General features: G+C 32.9%; 1 long non-coding RNA gene across 1 annotated transcript; it reads left to right on the top strand.

Moving 5' to 3' along the window:
- Nucleotides 1–879: 879 nt before the first annotated feature.
- On the top strand, nucleotides 880–8,131 carry LOC127734256 (uncharacterized). The gene is made up of 4 exons (XR_007997483.1): nucleotides 880–1,077; nucleotides 5,627–5,671; nucleotides 6,182–6,260; nucleotides 7,210–8,131. It is a non-coding gene; the product is annotated as an uncharacterized LOC127734256 (long non-coding RNA).
- The last annotated feature ends 7,520 nt before the right edge of the window (nucleotides 8,132–15,651 follow it).

Below are 15,651 nucleotides of genomic sequence, written 5' to 3'. Positions count from 1 at the left end.
GTATAGTTATTGATTCAAGGTACTCAAATTCAAAATTATACTATACTATAATATACTATTGAAATCGGACTGCCGGAATCTTTGTATTTGAAAGCTCGTGTTGGAAACATACCATTCATTTAACCCTAGTGAAATTCTTTTTACAAAATTATTGGCTAGGATTCTCAGGAAAGATTTTTCGTTATCAGTCTTCAATATAGCTAATTACGCTTATATTGATAGTTTCAAGGTAGTTCATTTACAATCTTCGTTCCCATTAAAGTTCTATAAGCTGTCTGTTCAAGTAAATTGTTGCTGCAAGATTATTCGTGTAAAATATCATTAATTACGATAGTGCTATTAATAGATAGTAAACACGACAGAAAGTAATAGAATAATGCTTCACATCACTTAAATTTAATGTTCAGTTCCTTTTAATTAAGTGTCATCACTTCCATTAAGGAAATTCAAATGGCACTTCCATTAAGGAAATTCAAATGGCCAATTAACGTTAACTTTTCGTGATATTTGATATTTTGAGTAATTATTCATATTTTGAAATACATGATTATAAGGTGACGATTATATTGGTGAACATCGTCATTGGAAAAAAAATGTCTTATATCACTAAAGGTTGCACTTGGTAAATACAGCTGTTTCACAAACCACGCCTCTTTTGGGGAGATATATAATATTCATAGCTATTTTGTTTTGTTTACGTACTGGTTTCCAGATATGATCTCTATGTTTCATTTCATAGAGACATAACTTGGGAATGTTACCAATATAAATACACATGGATAGCGGAGAAATTGAGGAGGACCAAAAGTGAAGGCAGGGGTAGTACAGAATTTTAGTATAAGTTTAAACTCTTAGAAGTTCGGGGCATATAAATGGAGGTATAATAGTAGTGGTTTTTAGGATTTAAAAACCACGATATGGACCACGCTCTGATTGGCTTATTTATTTTTCATTTTTGTTATCTATCATACAATTGGTTCTTAATGTAACTCGGATTTATTCTACGAAAAAGAGAATTTCCGAAGTGTACTTTCTGTTTCGATTTCACGTTATATTTATACTGCTGTTAACTGACGGGTAAGTGAGTCCTAAAGATGCAGAAAAGGGTAAACACGAAAACAAAAATTGCCTGTTTACGACCAAATAATAAACATACCTTTGCTTTAAACATTTAGGCCAAAATATCAGGCTCTGGTCCAACCTGGGATTTATAAAATTCCCTGTATAAGTTAATCACTATAAGTCTTATAACTAGTGAGTAGTGTGATCATGTTGATAGTAAGAGTTTTCCGCTGATATTCATGATTATATGATTACACGGTGTGATTATGTTGATAGTTAGAAGAAATTATTATTCATGATAAGTTGATCACACATTCAAATCATGTTGATCGTTTGATTATTGCTCTTAATATTCATAATCATCATAATCATATTATTCCACAGATTGACCATGAAGATCGTTTAAATATTGCCCTTTATGTTCATAATCATATGATTACACAGTTAGGCCGTGATGATCGTCTGAAAATTGCCCTTGATAATCATGATCATATGATTAAACAGTTAGGCCATGATGATTGTTTGATTATTGCCATTAATATTCATAATCATATGATTACTCAGTTGGACCATTATGATTGTTTGATTATTGCCCTAAATATTCATAATCATATGATTACACAGTTAGGCCGTGATGATCGTCTGATTATTGCCCTTGATAATCGTGATCATATGATTTAACATTTAGGCCATGATGACTGTTTGATTATTGCCCTTAATATATATAACCATATGATTACACAGTTAGGCCATGATGATTGTCTGATTATTGCCCTTGATAATCATGATCATAATTATGATTAAACAGTTAGGCCATGATGATTGATTGATTTTTGCCCCTGATAATCATGATCATATGATTGAACAGTTAGGCCATGATGATTGTTTGATTATTACCATTAATATTCATGATTATCTGATTATGCAGTTTGACTATGATGATCTTTAGATTATTGCCCTTAATATTCATGATTATTTAATTGCATAGTTTGAACATGATGATCGTTTGATTATTGCCCTGAATATTCATGATCATCTGATTACACAGTTTGAACATGATGATCGTTTGAATATTGCCCTTATATTCATGATCATCTGATTACACAGTTTCGAACATGACGATCATTTGATTATTACCCTTAATAACCATAATCATATGATTGAACAGTTAAACATGATAATCTATTGATTATTGCCTTTACTATTCATGATTATCTGATTACATATTTTTGATTATTGCTCTTAATATGCATAAATATCTAATTTAAGGTTTGATTATTGCCCTTGATATTCATGATAGATTAGATAATGTAATTTGACACTTTGATCATGTTAATCATTTGATTATTGCCCTTATTATTCATGATCCATGATTCTAGGATTTTGAAAAAGGGGGTGAGGCCCTATGGAAAACCAACGTTTGGAGCAATATGTTTAAAAGTCTATACATTTATCATATATGAAGCTCCCTGCCCCCTCTAAATCCGCCTTTGATGATCATGTGATTACAGGGTTTAATCATCATCATCATTTCGAATCGATTGTTTGATTATTGTCCTTTATAACCTGGTTTAATCATGCCGATAGTTATGATTTCTGCCCTAAAAATTCATGATCATGTTATTATATCGGTTGATCATTTTATTAGTTTGAATACTCCCCTAATGTTTATGATTATGTGGTTACACTTTGATCATGTTAATCATATTAGTAGTTTGATTACTGCACTGGAATTACAATATATATATATAAAGCATGTACCTAAGAACCATATCAACAATACATACATGTCATATAGACTGTACCTAAGAACCATATAGACAAAACTTATAACCTGAACCTAAAAACCATATAGACAATTAATAAAGCATATATCTAAGAACCATAAACAATACATGTACCCTATATCTAAGAACCATATATATGATACATATAAACTAAACATAAGAACCATAGAAAATACATTAAGCCTATATCTAAGAACCATAGAAAATACACATATAGACTGTACCTAAAGACCATAGACAACATATCAAGCTGATATCTGAGAATTATAGACAATATATAACGCCTTTATCTAACAACTATATACCATACATATAGACTGAACCTAGGAACCATATAGACAAAACATATAGCCTTTCTCTAAGAACCATAGATAATTCATATAAACTAAACCTAAGAACCATAGACCATACATGAAGCCTTTATCTGAGAACCATAGACAATACATATAGACTGAACATAAGAACCATAGACAATACATATAGACTGTACCTATAAACCATAGACAATACATATAGACTGAACCTAAGAACCATAGACAATATATATATAGACCGAACCTAAGAACCATAGACAATACATATAGACTGAACCTAAGAACCATAGACAATACATATAGCCTATATCTAAGAACCATAGACAATACATACAGACTGAACCTAAGAACAGTAGACAATACATATAGAATGAACCTAAGAACCAGAGACATTACATATAGCCTATATCTAAGAACCATAGACAATTCATATAGACTGAACATAAGAACCTTAGATAATACATATAGACTGTACCTTAGAACCATAGACAATACATATAGACTGAACCTAAGAACCATAGACAATATATATATAGACTGAACCTAAGAACCATAGACAAAACATATAGCCTATATCTAAGAACCATAGACAATATATGTAGCATATATTTTAGAACCATAGACAATACATATAGACTCTACCTAAGAACCATAGACAATACATATGGACTGAACCTAAGAACCATAGGCAATACATATAGACAATATCTAAGAACCATAGACAATACATAAAGACTGAACCTAAGAACCATAGGCAATACATATAGACAATATCTTAAGAACCAAATACAATACATATAGCCTATATATTAGAACCATAGACAATACATATAGAATATATCTAAGAACCATAGACAATATATAATATATCTAAGAACCATAGACAATCCATATAGACTATATCTAAGAACCATAGACAATACATAAAGACTGAACCTAAGAACCATATACAATATAGAATATATCTAAGAACCATAGACAATCCATATAGACTATATCTAAGAACCATAGACAATACATATAGACTTTATCACAAAGCCATAGACAATTCATATAGACTAAATCTAAGAACCATAGACAATAAATATAGACTATATCTTAGAATCATAGACAATACATATATATATTAATCTAAGAACCATAGACAATACATATAGCCTATATCCAAGAACCATAGACAATTCATGTATAATATATTTAAGAACCAAAGACAATGAATATAGACTGAACCTAAGAAACATAGACAATCCATATAGATTATATCTAAGAACCATAGACAATACATATAGACTATATATCTAAGAACCATAGACAATACATATAGACTAAATCTAAGAACCATAGACAATTCATGTATAATATATCTAAGAACCATAGACAATACATATAGAATATATCTAAGAACCAAAGACAATACATATTGACTTTATCTAAGAACCATAGACAATACATATAGACTAAATCTAAGAACCATAGACACTTCATATAGAATATATCTAAGAACCATAGACAATACATATAAAATTGAGAATGGAAATGGGGAATGTGTCAAAGAGACAACAACCCGACCACAGAACAGACAACAGCAGAAGGCCACCAACAGGTCTTCAATGCAGCGAGAAATTCCCGCACCCGGAGGCGTCCTTCAGCTGGCCCCTAAACAAATATATATACTAGTTCAGTGATAATGAACGCCATACTAAACTCCAAATTTTACACAAGAAACTAAAATTAAAAATAATACAAGACTAACAAAGGCTAGAGGCTCCTGACTTGGGACAGGCGCAAAAATGCGGCGGGGTTAAACATGTTTATGAGATCTCAACCCTCCCCCTATTCCTCTAGCCAATGTAGAAAAGTAAACGCATAACAATACGCACATATAGCCTATATCCAAGAACCACTGACAATTCATATAGACTCTACCCAAGAACCACAGACAAAAAACTGAGACAATACAAATTGCATGTACCTATGAACTTTAGAAAATACACAACCTGTACCTGAGAACCATAGACAATACATATAGCCTGAATGTAAGATCTATTGCTCAAGCATGACATTCACTCTTTGGGGGACACTATACAATGGCTTAGTACCACAAGCATTATTGGTAAACTTTATATAAATATAATTGCATTCCAATTTCTTCTGGCATTCTGGCTCCCTCGACCAACAAAAATTGTCCTCCTTGAAGTAAGTCAATGCTGCAAAAATAAACCAAATCAATAGATTTAAATTTAGTCAAGCCTGAGATGTGATGAATGTTAAATCACTCATGATTTAGAGGGGTATAGAACATACAGCCAGCACAACATATACATCTTGTTTCCCACTTTACTTGTGCAGGCCTAAGTTTCTTTATTTCTTTTGGTAATAATGATTCATAAAAATAAATGGTAGTGCATAATACATGTAATAGCTGTTCTAGTTTGATAAATATTTTACTATATTTATTTATAGGACCAAGAAAACAACAAGGAAGATTGGGAAAAGGCGAAGAAGCTGGTTAGTTAAATTTAAATAACCCAACAATTTCTACTAGGAGTTCTACCTTTGATACTTTAGATTTATATATGCAGCTACATCCATTAATTTGGATCAATTTTGTTTTTCGTTGATTGAGAAAAATCATACTTTAATGGATATTTGGATTCATGGTTTTGCAAAAGGCTGCATTCAAGCTAATACAGAATGGCTTCTTTATTAAATACAATGTATCTAAATTTGTAATAGCGGTTTACCCATGCCCAAGAAATCGAAAAAATGTGTATTCCACAAATAATTATGAAGCCACAATCCTCAAAATTTGATATAGGTCAAAATATCTTATGTTTGGCATTTTTGTTAAATTTGTTATACATCTAAACTGATAATTTTGATCAAATTGTTCTTTTTAAAAGTTTACATTGACCAAAAATAATCACAAAGAAGAAATAGATTTTTACCTATGTTTTCTAGGTACTCTGAACACTTGTTCTGTCCAAGTCTTTTTGGAACATTTCTTTTTACTTCCAGGTGAATAAAATGTTGGAAAATGGTAAGACCGTGGTGTCAATTATATTGAACAAAGAAACCAAGTCCATTGAGTTTTGAAGTAAACACACAAATGGTACAATATCTATTCATGAGTATACTATATTGATTAGGAAATACAGTTGTGGCATTAAATGATCATAAACCATTAAGGATCCAAAGTACATGTTGAAAAACAAACAAACCATAATATATCGAGAAAAAAAACATATATTGAGATTTTATTAGCTGAGGCAACTATCCATCAGATACCACATATCTAAGCAAGTAAATGTCATCATATGGTCCTGTAACAATAAACACAAACTATATTAGAAATTAAGCTATGAAAGCTAGTAACATGAAAAAATGTCTTAGGACAATAACTTACTAAATGAGTACGGGTTAACCATGTTAATGAGGGCTCAACCTTCCATTAACCAAAGAAAGTGGTGTTACAGCACAAATTGAGAACTAACTGTAAAACCAGTTGAAAAAGGCTTGACTCATCAAATCAATACAAAGCCCCATTATTCAAAACCAATTAAAACAAATTAAAAAACAGGTTTTCAAGACTGAAATATCAATCAGTTTACCTCCAGTGGATTTAATATGAAGATGCAATTACCAGTCTAAGAAAACCATGACACTGTGCAATTCCAAAACTTAAGTATCAAACAATATGTAGTTCCTGAAGTGTTCACAACTGTATAAAAATACATATTTAGTTATGTTTTAATTTATATATAACAAAATCAATTAAAGAACAGATAAAAATTGTTAAGTTGATTACCTTTTAGAATTAGTATTAAAAGAATGGATAACTTTACATGTATTCATGTCTGGTCATGTACCAGTATGCACTATAATAGCTTTTTGAGATAAGTGTTTTTAATTTTAGTCAATGTGTTTTAAAGTACACATTATTTAATTTAGCTACCTTTGTACTGAAAGAAGATCGATGACAACTTTTTATGTGTAACTATACCTTTTTTCTCCTAGATTTTATATGTGTTCTAATTGTTTTACAGAATGTGTAGGGCTTAAAACACATCAGCCCAGAACATCCAGGTTTGAACATCCTCAGGCTATTCTTCAGGGTGTTTAGAACAGAACAATGCAAGTTGCTAAAAGACTGCCAATGGCTGGCAAGAGAAATGTGTGACATATAGTGGGATGCCATTAACTGGTACAATTGTCATGGAGAATAAGGTGTTCAGCGTGTGGCAGGTGGTCACACTTTTAATGTGTCAATACAACAACACATGAAGGACATGTAGTATAATAGAAAATGAAAACGACAATTCATGTAAAAAAGAAATATTCTTTTTTATGCCCCACCTACATTAGTAGAGGGGCATCACATTTTCTAGTCTGTTCGTTTGTCCGTCTGTCCCGCTTCAGGTTAAAGTTTTTGGTCAAGGTAGATTTTGATGAAGTTGAAGTCCAATCAACTTGTTACTTAGTACACATGTTCCCTATGATATAATCTTCTTAATTTTAATGCCAAATTAGAGTTTTGACCCCAATTTCACGGTCCACATAGAAAATGATAGTGCGAGTGAGGCATCCATGTACTATGGACACATTCTTGTTATTATATGCATACATTTTCAGTGATGTATTTAAGCTAAAAAGTTTGTTGTAATTAGAACATCTTAATAAACCATATCTCAATTGATTTTGAACAGCACAAATTTCTAAGATATTTATGTAATTGATACAAAATTGATTTTTCATGTGACAGGAAATGCTGAAATACAACCAGGGGATAAATTTAGAAAATAAATATTTGTGAATTTTTTATTTGTCTTTTTATATCTTTGTATATGGCATTGTTTAGATTGCATGACCAACCAACCTGTATTAGGTTATAGACTCTTTATTCATGTTTGATTTGATTTTATTGTATTTTAAATGTTGTAAAATATAATTGGAAAGCCAAAAATATTGTTTACTCAGTCATCTAATTATTTACATGTATCAAAATTATTACAAATCCAGCCTTCTTCCTACAATGAAAGCACAATCCCAATTTATGAGCATTTGGCTAATACTGGGAAAAACAGTTGACCATGATATGCCCAAGTATGCTGAAGAGCCAAAACAACACTTTGATTCTGTCAAAATATTATTGAAATTCACTAACAAAAAACTGTTGAAATATACAAACATACATAACATTAAGAGTAATTAAGGCGAGAATACATTGAGCACTGTAAAGTTATACATACAACCTGTGACCAATTATCTTCGTTTGACCATAAAACTGTGTGAAAATATCGTATACACTACCAAATGCAGCCAAGTGACAAAATTCTAGATGTGAACAGTGTCTCTTCATAACCATAGCCTATATTAATACTGTTGTGTAATGTTGGAAGGAATAACTGGTTGAATTTTCAAATAAAAATACAAAAGGCGTATATTAATCATATATACTAGTATATCTAAGGTTCAAATCTACAGGTTCTTTTTACATGGTTTATATATATATATATATATGGTTCTCATATGAAGTAGTTTTTATAATGTGGAGTTCTTCGATACAGGTTGTTTTAACAGGTAGTTCATGGTTCTTAAAACAAAAGGATTCAAATTGGTATGTGTCTTAAGTACTGGCTATGTAAAAAAGCCTTGTAAGGTTCTTCAATACAGTTAACGTTTTTGGTTGGTTTCATGTTGCTCAGTCTTTAGTTTTCTGTTTTGTGTTTTGTATAATTTTGTTTGTTGGTCTTTTTTTTCCTTTTTTATCCACAGTGTTGTCAGTTTATTTTCGGCTTATGATAGATATAAGAAGATGTGGTATGAGTGCCAATGAAACAACTCTCCATCCAAGTTACAATTTATAAAAGTAAACCATTATAGGTCAAAGTACGGTCTTCAACACAGAGCTCACACCAAACATCAAGCTCTAAAGGGCCCCAAAAATGACTAGTGTAAAACCATTCAAACGGGAAAACCAACGGTTATGAGTTTGAATGTCTCTTTGGTATCTTTTGCCTCTCTTGTCTATACATAACATGGTTTTTAGATACAGGTTGGTTTTAAAAGAAAATTAGTTCAATATTGGTTCCTTAGTACATGTTGTCCGTATATGGTGTGGTTCCTTGATACAAGTTGTGTGCAGATGGTATGGTTCCTAGATATATGTTATCTATAGAATGTGTGGTTCTTAAATTTATACAAGTTGTCATTTATGGTGTTGTTTCCTCGGTATAAGTTGTCTATAGATGGTATGGTTCCTCGATACAAGATGTCTGTAGATGGTGTGATTCCTAGATACATGTTGTCTATAGATTACTCTACCACTTGGAACTCATAGGTCAATATCTTCCTTTTAAGCAGCAATTCCCTATTAAGGAAATCATGATAGGGAATGCAAACTTTTGAATATCATATCAACTGTGAGATAAATAATCTATATGCAGCTGCTGCTGGGATGTCATTACATAGAAACGGAAAAGGTACAGTGGGAAACTGAATCATCTCTATATGATGGATTTCTATACATAGTGTGTTTCTGGATACACGATGTCTATAATATCAAGATACAAGTTGTCTGGGTATGGTTCCTAGATTCTAGTTTTCTATATTTCGTATGGTTCCTGGATACATGTTGTCTATATACGGTGTGGTTCCTCAATATGAGTTGTCTATAGATGGTGTGGTTCCTAGATACAAGCTGACTATATATTGTGTGGTTCCTAGAAACATGTTGTCTATATAAGGTGTGGTTCCTCGATCTAAGTTGTCTATAGATGGTGTGGTTCCTAGATACAAGTTTTAAATAAATGGCATGGTTTATAGAAATAAGTTATTTATAGAAGGTATGGTTCCTAGATATAAGTTATTTATAGAAGACGTGGTTCCTAGATATAAGTTGTTTATATGTGGTTTGGTTCTTAGATACAAGTTTTCTATAGATGTAATGGTTGCTGGATACAAGTTTTAAATACATAGTATGGTTCCTAGATATAAATAAACTCACCATAGATACCAGGACTACATTTTTTATTTACGCCAGACGCGCGTTTCGTCTACAAAAGACTCATCAGTGATGCTCGAATCCAACAAAGTTAAAAAGGCCCAAAAAGTACGAAGTTGAAGAGCATTGAGGACTAAAATTCCTAAATTTTTTGCCAAATACAGCTAAGGTAATCTATTCCTAAGGTTATCTTAAGATTGTGTGTTAAGATGGCGTGGTTCTTAGATACAAATTGTCTATAGATGGTGTGGTTCCCAGATACAAGTTTTAAATAAATGGTATGGTTTCTAGAAATAAGTTATTTATTGAAGGTATTGTTCCTAAATACAATATATGGTATTGTTTCTGGATACGGAAACAAGTTGTCTTTAGATGGTATGTTTCCAAGAAATTACTTAGTCTTATGGAGATGAAACACGCGTTTGGCGTATTAAATTATAAGCCTGGTACCTTTGCTAACTATATGCATGTATTATTGTATTGTTAATTTGTGTATTTCTTTGTCCTGAAAGTTCTTGCATTTATTTGCACTATAGTCCTGTCATGTAATGTTGTCCTTTTAGTGTTATATTTAACATTGCCATAAAAGCACGAGGTTTGGCTAGCCACAAAACCAGGTTCAACCCACCATTTTTTCTTAAAATGTCCTGTACGAAGTCAGGAATATGGCAGTTGTTATCTTATAGTTCGTTTCTGTGTGTGTTGCATTGTCGTTTTGTTTTTTGATGCACTTTAGTGTTTCTGTTGTTTCGTTGTTTTCCTCATATAGTTGATGTGTTTCCCTCGGTTTTAATTTGTACCCCGGATTTGTTTTCTCTCAATCGATTTATGACTTTCGAACAGCGGTGTACTACTGATGCCTTTATTTATCTATATATTGCTTGGTTCCTAGATAGCAGGTGTCTACACACGGTGTGGTTACTAGATATAAGTTATCTATATATGGTGTGGTTCCTTGATACAGGTTATCTTTATATGGTTTTGTTCCTCGATATAAGTTTTTTATAGATGTTGGGGTTCCTAGATACAAGTTGTCTATAGATGGTGTGGTTCCTTAGTACATGTTGTCCATATATGGTGTGGTTCCTTGATACAAGTTGTGTACAGATGGTATGGTTCCTAGATATATGTTATCTATAGAATGTGTGGTTCTTAAATTTATACAAGTTGTCATTTATGGTGTTGTTTCCTCGGTATAAGTTGTCTATAGATGGTATGGTTCCTCGATACAAGATGTCTGTAGATGGTGTGATTCCTAGATACATGTTGTCTATAGATTACTCTACCACTTGGAACTCATAGGTCAATATCTTCCTTTTAAGCAGCAATTCCCTATTAAGGAAATCATGATAGGGAATGCAAACTTTTGAATATCATATCAACTGTGAGATAAATAATCTATATGCAGCTGCTGCTGGGATGTCATTACATAGAAACGGAAAATGTACAGTGGGAAACTGAATCATCTCTATATTGTCGTAAAGTTTTGATCTCAGCCGATACTCATTGTCAATTTTAGATATAAGTCATGATATGAGGCAGATTTATCTGTATATTGTGTATCCTTAATTTCACGTTCGATGGGATAGATTTGTTCAACATAGTCACCAAACTTTGAATTATTCAGTGAGATGACCTCATCTAGATAGCAAAAAGTGAACTCATAAATTAATGCTAGCTTCTTTTCATTCTTCCGTAGAAGCTCCGTATGGAGTCTGTCTCATGTAAATAACGGAACAATTCGGCAGGAAGAATAGCCCAGTTGCTTTCCATGGTATTCGGTCGATAGTTTGTGGAAAAAAACGTCCTCCGAACGTGATATAAATTGTATCAGAGTTTTTTGTTTGTTTACAAAGTACGATTTATTCAACCCTAAACAAAGACTTTTGAAGCTACGTTGGCCATTTATTTTTCATGAAACGAAGCAGAATCCATTAAAAGCTTTAATAATAAGTGTATGTACTGTAACACATTATAATTTTATTCAACAAATAATGCTTGTTACAATTACTATCAAGATTCAAAACTTCCCTTGACGTACCCTTTTAATTCGAATAATCTCTTACAACACTCAATTTATACTGTTTTAAATAGCTACATATCTTATACCAGAAGATCCAAATACCTCAGACAACAATCATAGAATGAATCAAATAGCGATATATACTTCATACCTCAAGGTCGAATTGTCTCAAAACTTATAGACTGTACTAAAAAACAACATACCTTATACAATTAGGTCAAATAACCACATGCAACACTTATAGAAGAGGGACGAAAGATACCAGAGGGACAGTCAAACTCATAGATCGAAAACAAACTGACAACGCCATGGCCAAAAATAAAAAGACAAACAGACAAATAATAGTACAGATGACACAACATAGAAAACCAAAGACTAAGCAACACGAACCCCACCAAAAACTGGGGGTGATCTCAGGTGCTCCGGAAGGGTAAGCAGATCCTGCTCCACATGTGGCACCCGTCGTGTTGCTTATGTTATTACAAATCCGGTAAATAGTCTAATTCGGTAAGTCACATTCGTGAAAAGGGAGGATATTGTAGTTACGACATAAGGAACATACCCGATATCATCTGTGAAACGGTTATTCCATAACGGTCAACCAACTCGTGATGGCGTCCGTAAAATTTACGAAGGGATGACTTCAACTTCACCATTTGGATCTCTTGGTTTAATAGCTTCCTTGTGAGCAGCAACCCTCTATCAAGGAAATCATGATAGGAAACACAAGCCCGGGAATATCGTATCAATTGGGAGATATATACTCCGTATGCAGGCGCTGCTGGAATGTTGCTACATAGAAATGGAAAGTTCACAATTGGGAAGCTGAAATCATCTCTTTTGTCGTTAAGTTTTGTTTTCAACCGACCCTCATTGTCAATTTCTAGATGTTAGTCAAGATATGAGGCAGACTTAACTGTATCTGTAGTATCCTTTACCTCTAGTTCGGTGGGATAGATTCGTTCAACATAGTCACCAAATTTTGTATTATTTAGTGAGAGAGCATCATCTATATAGCGGAATGTAGAGTTAAAGGATATTGCTAACTTCTTATCTTTCTTCCTAAGAAGTTTCTGTATGAAGTCAGCCTCATAATAACAAAGAAACAAGTCGGCAAGAAGAGGGGCACAATTGGTTCCCATTGGAATTCCGACAGTCTGTTGAAAAACACGTCCCCCAAACGTAATAAATATGTTGTCAATCAAGAAATCAAGCATCTTGATAATGTCAGTTTCAGAGAATTTTTTGTTTGAATCAGAGTGATTCTTTACAAAGTCTTTATAGACTGTACCAAATAACCATTTACCTTATACCATAAGGTCCAATTACTAGTACATCATACAACACTTAAAGAATTATCAAATGACCGTATACTTTGTATCATAAGGTCCAATTACATCATACAAAACGGTACACACTTTTTTCATATTATATAATTACCATGTAAATCTTTGAATGATGTTTTTTTTTGTGTTAATATTGATTTTGTTATCAGTAAGTTTAAAGCAAACTCAATGATATTATTGTTATATATATACACACTTTTATTGATCTACAATCTATCGACTCTCGTATCTTGGCATTGCACAAGGTCATGTTTTTCTCTGTTTATTATGTCTTTACACTAAATCCATTGGATGGTGGATGTGTACTGATTAATAATTTAGTCTTGGATGAATGATTTTTTTTTATATAAGTTGATATTGGCTTTGAACTAGCTGCCGGTAACTTCGATCGAGTACTCTCAGGTCTGTACTTAGTGTCTTTATGTTGTTGGGATGTACAATACCCGGTCACGTCCACGTTGTTTTGTTATATTTATTTCTATGTGTGTCATCTGATGATTTAAGCCTTTTTCAACTGATTTTTATAGTTCGGTCTTATGTTGTACTGTTACACCACAGTTCCAGGTTAGGAGAGGGTTGGATTCCCGCTAACATGTTCAACCCCCGCCACATTATGTATCTATGTGCTCACTGCTGGTCCCAAGTCAGGTGCCTGTAATTCAGTGGTTGTCGATTTTTGTTGTGTTACATATTTGTTTTTCTTTCATTTATTTTGTACATTATCCCGTTAGTTTTTTGTTTTTTGAATTGTCTTACATTAGTGATTTCGGGGCCTTTTATAGCTGACTATGCAGTTTCAGGCTTTGTTCATTGTTGAAGGCCGTACGATGACCTATACCTATAGCTATTAATTTCTGTGTCATTTGGTCTCTTGTGGAGAGTTGTCTGATTGGCAATCATACATCATCTTCTTTTTATATGTATATTCCTTTTTTTTGACTGAACTAGTATACATTATTTTAGGAGCAAACTGAAGCCCGCCTCCAGATGTTGGATTTTTCTCTATTCGTTAAAAACACATCGGTTGTCTTTTTGACACATTCCCTGTTTCTATATAACCTCTATTCTAGATTTACCTATCAACCGTAGACAACATATACAGACTGTATCTAAAACCTACAGACAGCATATACTGGCTCTGTCTAACAAGCACAGACAATATATACACACTGTATCTAGCAATCGCAGTCAATATACACAGAATGCATCTAACAACCACAGACAATATACGCAGACTGTATCTAAAACCCACAAACAGCATATACTGACTGTGTCTAACAAACACAGACAACATATACACTAACTGTAATTAAGGACCACAGACAACATATATAGACTGTATCTGATAACCACAGACAACATATACACCCTTATCTAGCAACCATATACAACATATACTGTGGATTCATTTATTTTCGTGGGTACCAATTTTCGTGGATTGATGAAAACTTGCATATTCGTGGATATTTGATTTCGTGTTATTGGAAAAGTCTGCATACTTTTCTGTAGAAAACTTGTATTTCGTTGAACATTTGAATTCGTTGTTCCCTTGTACGCACGAAATCCACGAAAATTGGTATCCAACGAATATTAATGAATCCACAGTACACACTATATCAAGCAGCCACAGACAACATATACACACTGTATCTAGCAACCACAGACAACATATACACACTATCTAGCAACCACAGACAAACATATACACACTGTATCTAGCAACCACAAACAACATATACACACTGTATCTAGCAACCACAGACAATATACACAGACTGTATCTAAGAACCACAGACACCATATTCACACTGTATCTAAGAACCACAGACAACATATACACACTGTATCTAGCAACCACAGACAATATACACAGACTGTATCTAAGAACCACAGACACCATATTCACACTGTATCTAAGAACCACAGACAACATAAACACACTGCATCTAAGAACCACAGACAACATATACACACTGTATCTAGCAACCACAAACAACATATACACACTGCATCTAAGAACCACAGACAACATATACACACTGTATCTAGCAACCACAGACAACATATACCCACTGTATCTAGCAACCACAAACAACATATACACACTGTATCTAGC

This window comes from Mytilus californianus, unplaced genomic scaffold, assembly GCF_021869535.1.
Source record: "Mytilus californianus isolate M0D057914Y unplaced genomic scaffold, xbMytCali1.0.p SCAF_3, whole genome shotgun sequence".
In the NCBI taxonomy this organism is placed as follows: Eukaryota; Metazoa; Mollusca; class Bivalvia; order Mytilida; family Mytilidae; genus Mytilus; species Mytilus californianus.
The sequence above is the reverse complement of the archived record's forward strand: the minus strand, read 5'-3'. Positions and strand labels throughout refer to the sequence as shown.